Source organism: Nycticebus coucang, chromosome 8, assembly GCF_027406575.1.
Source record: "Nycticebus coucang isolate mNycCou1 chromosome 8, mNycCou1.pri, whole genome shotgun sequence".
NCBI lineage: Eukaryota > Metazoa > Chordata > Mammalia > Primates > Lorisidae > Nycticebus > Nycticebus coucang.
The window spans coordinates 108,553,249-108,559,861 of record NC_069787.1 but is presented as its reverse complement, the minus strand read 5'-3'; the positions used below and the strand labels follow the sequence as shown (position 1 = coordinate 108,559,861).

The following is a 6,613-nucleotide window of genomic DNA, read 5'->3' as shown; positions in this document are numbered from 1 at the left end:
TTCCTATAGTAGCTATAAACACTGGCTTGTGGCTTGGCCCACGGGGATGTAGATTCAGTAGAGCTGGACAGAGAGATGCCTGAGATTGTCAGGATAAACAGGGCAAGGAAATATTCTTCCAGAAGCTTTCAAGAACAGCTGTGTCTTTCTTCCTGAGGAGGCTGGGACAACTTCGTAATCAAACACAAAAGAGCGTTTGCTCCCAAGAAGATTGCCTTTCTTCCTCAAGTCACCTAGCTTGATTTTCACATCATATCCTGACTTAAAAGAAGAAAGGAGGTCATACTTCTTATTTTTTCTCAATTGCTGACTTCTTTTTTTTTTTTTTTTTTGTAGAGACAGAGTCTCACTTTATGGCCCTCGATAGAGTGCCGTGGCCTCACACAGCTCACAGCAACCTCCAACTCCTGGGCTTAAATGATTCTCTTGCCTCAGCCTCCCGAGTAGCTGGGACTACAGGGGCCCGCCACAACGCCCGGCTATTTTTTGGTTGCAGTTTGGCTGGGGCTGGGTTTGAACCCACCACCCTCGGTATATGGGGCCAGCGCCCTACCGACTGAGCCACAGGCGCCGCCCTCAATTGCTGACTTCTTAAAATGGAGCTTCTAGTGGGGTCTTTGAGACCCTCTGTGGGTTCACACACAACTGTTTGCTATGCCAGGTACCAAGACCAAGATGGAGCCCTGCTTTCCTCGCAGGAAACTGCTAAACAGCTGTGATTAAATCATCCTTTCCATGATTTAATTCAAACACTTAGTTTTAGAAGATAAACAAATATAACCTCTTAATTTGCCACTCACCATGTTAAAATTTGAGTGAATTCCAACAAGTTGTTTTCCCCCTTTCCACCTACGGCGTGATCTGCCAAGTGCAACTTCACCAATGACCAGCTTCAGTTAAACCTTTCATTTTCTTCTTGATTCCTACAAGAAAATCAGAGTAGTTTGTTATTTTTAGAGAAGAATCTCCCTGTTTATCACCAGCTAACCTGATTTTATTTTATTATTATTTTTTTTAATAATTCTTTTTTTTTTTTTAAACTCCTTAACATGCTTTAATATTTTTCCAGATTTCTTTCTTTTTTTTTTTTTTTTTTTTTTGGTTTTTGGCTGGGGCTGGGTTTGAACCCGCCACCTCCAGCATATGGGACCAGCGCCCTACTCCTTGAGCCACAGGCGCCGCCCATGATTTTATTTTTTTTTTAAGATTGTGCTTATTGGACTTGTGTGAGTAGAGGCATTTTGCAAGGCAGTCAAGGAGATGCTGCATATGTAATTTTAAAAGTCCTTATTTTGTGTTCAGTCCATCTTTTATTCTTTACAACAGGCAGCCCAACATTGCTCTGCATGAAGGGAAATTCCATCTAAGACTTCACAACTCGGGTTAGGGGTCCAGGGGTCTTTGTTCATCCTTGTCCGTCTACGTTGCTTTTTAAAAGTCCGTTGTCACTGCTGTGGAGCAACATCATGGAAATACTTCATGTACACCAGCTGGAGCTTAGGAGTGTGGTGAAGAAAAAAGCAGGAAGGGGATGGAGGAAGAGAAATAGCCACAGGCATAATACGGGCTCATCCGCTCCGTAAACACGAGATGGGAGATGTCCAGCTGCATCCCCCAAGCCAAATCGCTTTCCGGGTTCAGTTACACGAGTGCCCTGAACACAAGCCAGAGACTTCATCTGGGGCTCAACTGGAGAAAGAGCAAGTGACCTGTTCCAAAGCTGGGGAAGAAACGACGAGAGGTTTAGAGATAATACGTCCATATATTGCATCGTATGGGCAGTTTAAGGAATTTTAAAGACACATCTAACTATATGCTAATTTTGCTCAACATGATGACTTGAGAGCCTAACCCCAGGGCTAGACAAGACTTGAATGCATTCAGCATTCAATAAATATTTTTGAACTCCTATGACATGTCAGACACTGGTCTGAGTGGTAAGGCTCCAACAGAGGACAAAAGAGAGAGAAATCCCTGCCGGTATGGAGCTTAAGTTAAGGGACTGCTAACTAGTGTGTAGGAAGAGCAAGCAAGAGAGGCGTCAATGACAATCAAGTACAAAATTTTCGATTCTTAAAAGAAAACTGACTTTTTTTTTAAGAAAAGAAGGTACATTTGGACATCGAGCCATGCTAAGTTGCCAGTTGAAAAAAAAAAGGAGAAAGTATGGTTTTCAAAAAAAAGATTCCATTGGTTTCTATGAATAGGAATCTAACCTGCTGGATTTTTAGATTAAAATCAGGATTTATTTCCTTCAGAACACAGTGGGAGGGATGAAAACTGGCCCATCCTCTGGTTTTATTGGGGGTTAGCCTGACCCTCTAAATCTCATTTGTCTTTACAGCCAGTGCTTGGGAGTGATCTCAAATGCAGGTTGTCACGAATGAGAAAACAGTGCTATACTATTCAGATTAGGACACGTCTGGCACGTGGCAGGTATTTAACAGATGTTTGTTGACTAAATGGATGGATGAATCAATGACTAATAAACTGTAAAGTACAATCATATTGTAGAAACTTTAACCTCACTGTCCATTGTTTTTCCAAGTGTACCGTTGCTTATAACACCTCCAGACCACTCATGAACATGAATGGAATACAATTTTTCTGTTTATGGAATCGCTTTGCAAACATAAATGCCTTTAAAAAGTTGCGTTTACTGCCCAGAATGATTAATGATGCGGACACTGATCATATGTGGCACTCATTTCTTTGTGTCCCCTTTCAGCATGACAGAAAGTAGCAGAGGCCAATGAGGCCAAGGCCGAAGGCCAAAGGTTAAATTCCTTGCTCAGCTTCACAGGCAAAGAAACCATCTTAGTCAACCTACACCCCTAGCTTAGCCAGCCTGGCTCAAATGTGTGCCCTTGGAGAGGCAAGGAGCTTCCAGGCCTGCTATTGGCCTGGTATAACTTGCACCCCCAGGAGAAAAACAATCCAGATCTCTATGGGGCTGATAGCAAGATGGGGAACAATGCCATCTTTGCCTATGAAAAATAACTGGTTTGGAAAATGCTCGTGTAAATAACGCTCCAGAATTTGGACCTGTAGTGAGTTCTGTGGCCCTGTTAGAAGGCAGGAAGAAGATTAGCCCAGGGGTGTTCTGCTCCAGGGCTTTAACCGAAGTGCAAGCAAACTGAATTCTTTTCTCTGGGTTGGAAACAAATGCTTTGGTATAAGGGTGAGGATGTGCTCAGACCCTGGGAATACTCCGTACTTGCTCCACTCCAGCTGTATTCATCTCAGTCCATTTTTACCTAATCTTATATTTCTTTACAAAGGTTTATTAAAACAGAAACATGCTCACCAACAAGGACCACTTTAATTTACTCTCTGTCTCAGAGAACTTGGCTGTGCTTAGATGTGCCTAAAAGGCAAGGTGATGCAGTGAAATTCACAAAACCCCTAGGTTTAAAACCTCCCTCTGGAAAACGTTGTGCAGTTCCTTGGGAAGTCACTTAACTTCTCTGAATTACTGACTTTCCTCATTGGTAAAATAGAGATCATAACGCCCATCTGCTAGAAGTCTTGTAAAGACTGACTAGGAATATTGGCACTTCGTACTTGGTATTAATGGCTTACTTCCCAGTGTCACCTCTGGATTTCATAAGTCACTGAAACACCTGTGGGAGAAACCTGATGGAGAGCCTCTGTATGCAAAGTGTCCTTCCTTCTACCCCTGCCTCCAATGACCAGACATATATTTCTGACAATGTCAAGTCTTACCTGGAAGCCACTCACACATCCAGTATGCACTCAGTCCACCCAACCCTGTGCTTCCTTAGGTTTTCTCTCTGGTTAATTCCTATATTTCCCCAAGTGCCCCTGACTTCAGAAACTTTCTTACCACTCCCTTGATCTGGCTACTAGATCCTTGTCAATTCTCCCTCCTAAGTACATCTATGCTCTATCTTTCCTTGACAACAGCCACAGTTCTCCATTTTATCTTCTCTTGCCTGGACTAGAGTAAAAGAATCCTTCTTTTCCACCTGCTCCTGGCTCCCCTCTCCCCAACCCCTGCTCCCAGCACTGCTCCAGGCTCCTGTGTCAGCTTCCTGAAACTGATCATTATTATCTATGGGGACCTTATCAGATGTAAATGTTCTCTGACATTTGCATCATCTGGGCTGAGCCTGGAGGTGAAGGGGACCATGGTCATGGGACGAAGGGTAACACTGATGACCTGCTCACTGGTGGAAATGCCGCTGCTGAGGGCCTGGAGGGTGAGGGGACTAAAGCACAGTAATCCACGGTGTTGACATTGTCATGAACCATCACTTGTAAGAAACCAGTTTTACAAAAGAAGCCTACAAGGAGCACATCAAAGACGGTATGAAATCAATCAAAGGCAAACTTGAGGAACAGAGAATAAAACCTTAATGACAGGGCCTGCAGAACAAATCAAGCACATCCTTGTCAATTAAAAAAAAAGCCCACCCGGCGCGGCACCTGTGGCTCAAGCGGCTAAGGCGCCAGCCACATACACCTGAGCTGGTGGGTTCGAATCCAGCCCGGGCCTGCCAAACAACAATGACGGCTGCAATCAAAAAACAGCCGGGCATTGTGGCAGGTGCCTGTAGTCCCAGCTACTTGGGACTCAGACGCAGAAGAATCGCTTGAGCCCAGGAGTTGGAGGTTGCTGTGAGCTGTGATGGCACCGCACTCTACCCAGGGCGACAGCTTGAGGCTCTGTCTCAAAAAAAAAAAAAAAAGCCCACCCATTCTTATTGGTGAAAACATGAATCCAGGTGGTATGATTGATCTACTGGACTACTGAGGGGACAGTGTCACCCCATATATGATTTTCCTTCAGGGTGGTTTAGAAATGGAAAAATATTAACAAATTCAGCAATTATGTTGGATCTATCACCTGCCATCATGACCGCTGCTGCTTGTCATCCACACACCCCAAGACTCAAGACCAACAGGACTGATGTCACCTTGGGCTCTTCATTTATTTTGACTGTGATGTATTTTGAGTGGAGGCATTGTTTTTTAAGGAAAAAACATAGCATGTAGGTTGTCTAAAAAGAAAATGAGTTTAAACTAAAAAAAAAAAAGCCTCCTAAGTAGTCTCACGTCCTACAGACGTTCCTCTCTCTAAAGCATCTTCTGCAAAGCTGCCCAAGATACTTCTCAAAAACCCAGCTCTCACTATGCCACTGTGCTGCTTCAAAACCATCATGGCTTCCCCTCTGTACAAAGGAGAAAGTCTAACTCCTTAACTTAGCATTCACGGCTTTTGACCCTGTGGGTCCACTGGGCTCTTCAGCCACAGCTCCAGCCACTTTTGATGATGACTCTGTAGCGAACACCGTACTTTCCATTTGCTTAACATACCAGGCACTGTCTCCTTTGAGCCTTTTCTCCCATGGTCTCTCTACTAGAACACCTTCTCATACCCAGCTAAGGGACCTCTTCTCATTCCTTCTGGAGAGAGCTCTATTTCCCATGCAGGCCAGTACCCAAAGGTCAAGTGTCAATTTTCATGGATATAGCATTCCCTGAGGGAGGTTCCTCTTCTCTCTCCCTGGCCCTTCCTGGATCCACCAGAACAGGTGGGCTTCATACATTCTGGTGGACCTCAGATTGTTCTGCTTAACCACCACTCAAATGTTCAGCCGTGGATGCCAGGCCTTTGTAGGACCTTCTCCTTGTGGTTGAATTTTTTTTTTTTTAAACTTGTTAAAAATAGCTTCTTTCCATCAACAAGGAACATGTGTGATTTCCTGTATAATTCCCAGTTTTATAAAACAGAACATAAACTCTTGATTATAGGACTCAAGCAAAATGGACTTAGCGCTGGATGATTCACACCTCAGACCTTGGAACCTTTCTATAGAGATTTCCATTGTTTAGCCATCACCCCAGGATGACACCCCATATAAAATAATTTCAGGATTATAACTGGTGACTTCCTGTTTTGGAACTAATAAAGCCATTTTGAAGATTACATCTTTGACTTTTGAACTTGGCCCTTGCATTCCTTATTGCTGCTGGCATTTCTGTGGACTGTGGTTAAGATATAAGCAACAACACCTTATCTGGGGAAGTGGACTTGCCACGGGGGGCGGGGGGGATGGTGCTATAGTCAAGGTCTTTATCCAGCTCAAGCTTGTGGCTGAACTATTTTATAGTTGGATTTTGCCCCTGTACATGCTTAAGTCATGTACTTGCCCTCCCTGTGTGAAATCCTCCAGAAGTGAAACAGCCCTGGGCATTATCATATGGGTTTGGGGTGGGAGTGGAACAGGACCAGGTGACAGGATACCTTGAGTCCTCCATGGGTCTATCAGGGACTTTTGGGACCTGAGGCTGAATGGGGCTCTAGGAAACAGTCTTATCTGCACATGACCATTTCTGATGGCCTTTCAGTGACTTCTGGTCTTCTGCCATCTTCTGTTTTATTCATCTCATATCTTTGTGAGCAGGCACAGGCCAAGCCAGATATCATCCACCTGACGGCTGACCAAGCTCCAGGCCCAGGGTTCCCTAGTTTCTGTATTGCTTTGGTTCCAAGAGCCTTGGGCTCCGAGTGGGCCGGCTGAGCATGGAGGAGACAGAAAAGCCCAAACAGAAATGGGTCTGGTCCTGTTTGCTCTGTGGTTTCCCA

General features: G+C 44.4%; 1 pseudogene; it reads left to right on the top strand.

Moving 5' to 3' along the window:
- The first annotated feature begins 4,099 nt into the window (after positions 1-4,099).
- Positions 4,100-4,840, top strand: LOC128591419 (translationally-controlled tumor protein-like; annotated as a pseudogene).
- Positions 4,841-6,613: the final 1,773 nt, after the last annotated feature.